Here is a 3,380-nt window from a genome sequence, read left to right on the forward strand (position 1 = left end):
CGGCCCTCACCCTACAACCCTGGCTGGGTGGGGGAGAGGGAGCAGGACGCGCCGCGTCGCAGCTGCTGCTACCGCCACCACTGCTACCACCACCACCACCGTGGCTGTCGCTGTTGGCCAGACCCTAGGCGGCCTCGGCCTGGGGAGTTAGGGGACTAGGGGTGAGAAGGAGTCTGCCATACTAAGCACAGGGAGTGGGCCTAAGCTCTGCTTTCCAGTGACCCCCTAAAGAGGATGTGGGGGGAGGGGCCTGCGCAGCGCAGCAGAGCCCGCTGCAGAGAGGGGACACCGAGTCACGGCCACCCCCTCTCATGCGGGCCTGAGTCAGATCCAAACCCAAACCTAGACAGGCCCGCCCGCCACCCGGCTGGGTTGTCTCCTACCGCACAGCCCTGGCCGCTGAGGCAGGCGAGGAAGAGAGGTGGTGCGGTGGTAACCCTTAGCTGCAGAGGGGGCTACTGGGGATGAGGACGGGGCATCGGCAGCAGTGGCGCGGAGCAGCAGACACCTAGCCTGTCCCTCCCCTCTCCCTCCTCTCGCTCCCGCCGCTCCCCCTCCCCGCGCACACGGCAGTGGCTCTGGCCTCAGATGATCCCGCTCCCCCCTCCCCCCAACCGCAGCCCCGCACGGTCGGGCGGGCGGGCGCACTCACCGATGGGGGGAGCCCAGCAGAGGACAGTAGACGCACCAGGGCTAGGGTGCCCGCAGTGCCTGTTCCCGTCGACTCTGCCCTTCCCCACATGCAACAATCAAAAAGAAACCCCACACTCACCCAAAAACCTGCAGCCAGTCCCCCCTGGGATCAAGACTGCCTGCCTGCCCGCCCGCCTCCCCCTCCTCCTTCTGAGATTTGGGGAAGGGGGCACCCTGCTCAGGGTTGAGCCCAGCCTGGGTTGCTGGCCAGCTCTGCGGATGAACCAGGCCCTGTGAGCATTCAGACCCTAACCCACTCTTCTTCCTTTCTGGAAGGACCCAGAATGGAGGAGAAAACCAAACAGGCTTTCGGAAATTCATGAGCTAAAAATGTCAGGAATTTCCTGGGAAACGCAGTTCCTTACGGGATTCATTAAAGCAGGTTCGCTTGCCCCTTTTACTCTTCCTCCCAGAAACTTCTGTCAAGGAGAGACCCACTCCCAAAAGTAAAACATTAAATGGTCGCTGGTTTTTATGCAGACAGCTAGGTTGCTGACCATTAATTAACCAGTGAGTCTTCGGACGGTGATAGCTAAAAGGGATCTTCTCTGGTGTTAGAAAGGGGCTCAGGAGTAGAGGAGGGGCTCAGAGATTAACTGATTTCTCTTTTACTAGACCTGATGTATAACCTAGGGCCTATTTCCAGATAGTATTGAGTGCTCATACTCTCTCACTGCAGTCTACAGCGCTGGCACTGTGGGAAAGCTAAGGCCTATCTCCAGGGGACCCCCGCCAATGCTCCCACACTCTCCCCCATCACCTTCTACAGGCAGCTGAGAGGATATAGATCACACAGCTCTGCCCCTGGCTTTCTCAAGCACAGATCGTTACCTCTATCCTGAGAAAAGTATACCTATTCCATTTGCGGGTTCTATTCCCGTTGAGCATCTCCTTCTTCCCCCAAAAGTAAGAAGACTTGCCTCCCTCACTCTTAGCCGGAGGGACAACTGGGAATATGGTTGCCCAGCTTCCTAGAAAAGAGTGGACTAACGATCAAGAAACCAAGAGCAGCCTAGAGAATAAGCCTTGATTCCTGAACCCTCAAAGCCCCCTTACCATATCCCTTCACCTCCTGAACAAACTTGCCTGCTAAGTATTCATTCACAGCTTCCTTTTTCTCTTAGCAAGAGCCCCATTCTACTCAGCGGTAGCTGCTTCAGCCCTGGGCTGAAGTTTGCGACTTCCCACTGAAAAGAAACAAGAAGCACCTGGCCACCAAGGAGCAAACAGGCACAGTCTTGTGCACCCGTCTCAGAACCACCCACCTATGCCAGTGGTCCCTGAAATGGCTCTCTGAAGGGAAGGCCCCACACCAAGAGATAAAAAACCTAGTCTTTGGGCCCCATAAAGAATTTCCCCTTATTTGGGGGGCAACCTCTAGTACCCTGTAGTACTCTTTCCGTGCTGATTTTTTTCTGCACTCCCTCCCCTGTCCCAAAGTCTATTGGGAAAGGGACACAGGAACTTTTGAAGCACTTTCAACTGCACAGAAATACATGTGTGAAGAAGCAGTAGCTCCTCCAGACTCAAACAGTAGTAATCAGGACCCTGGATAGACCCCAGCCTCTCCAGGGACAAAAAGGCTGAGTAGCAGGCTCTCCACAGAGAATGGTGTGGGGCATTACGCTTCACTTGTAAACTGAGGCTAAGATCTGGTATAATCCGATCTAGAAGGGCTGCTGCTCTTCCTCAAGAGTTTACCTCGAGTCAAACCAAGCCCCTGCTCCCTAATGAGAACTCAAGGCAGCAAAAAGGCCAATAAGAATACGATGAGGGCCCCACCCACCCCCTGCCAGTCCCTGCCTTTCCTCTGTGCTGACTGCTGCCCCCAGGACGGAAGACTAAGACTCGAAACTGCCCGCCTTCCTATCCCAACTTCCAGTCTAAATTTTCTTGCCCTCCGTCCTAGACGTCTATATACAGGGATTCCGAAGTGATTTGAGTTTGGAAGTGCCCTGTTTTTCTGAAAAAGTGACTGCCACCAAGAACTGACTTCTTAGTTCCCCAGCGCAGAGGCAACTGATGAAGTTTCTAGACAGAACACAAGTTGAATATCATTTGTACACTTAAACTGGGAATTTTAAGCTCAAATCAGCAAATGACTGGGACCTAGATCTCTCCACATAAATACGTATTTATTTTATTCTATTCATTATATATGTATAAAACTTTTGCCCTTATATGCCAGCTTCTCTCCCACTTTATAAGAGTATCTAAAAAGCAAACAAGATAAACAATGCCATTTCCAAAATCATTCAGTGATAAATAGGATTTTTAGCATATTTTCACTACTGAAACGAGAGTTAATTTCAGAATAAGCCTGTAAGTGTGGGCTTTTTCTCAGACTAAGGAGGTGAAAGGCAGCTTTCCTTGGGCTATAGTGTACAGTAGCCTTAAAAGGCAATCTGGGAGAAATGAACATAAACTTCCCCAAAAGTCTTAAAACAAAAAGTTTAAACTTTAAATAAAACTTCATAGTTATATTTGCATTTTAACCGTGGATTTTAAGACTTCTAATCATTCGTTAATTATCTAAACAATATACTAACTTCGTGAATGAAAAGTCTGTTCTAGTATCCAGATGTTTGAATTTGTTACTGTAAAACAAATAGTTGTAAAACTAAATGTATAATTTCATTACAATGTAGGAAAGACAAAAGGAAAACGAAATATACAGCAAATTAATA

Source organism: Mandrillus leucophaeus, unplaced genomic scaffold (assembly GCF_000951045.1).
Source record: "Mandrillus leucophaeus isolate KB7577 unplaced genomic scaffold, Mleu.le_1.0 Scaffold534, whole genome shotgun sequence".
NCBI classification, from domain to species: Eukaryota; Metazoa; Chordata; class Mammalia; order Primates; family Cercopithecidae; genus Mandrillus; species Mandrillus leucophaeus.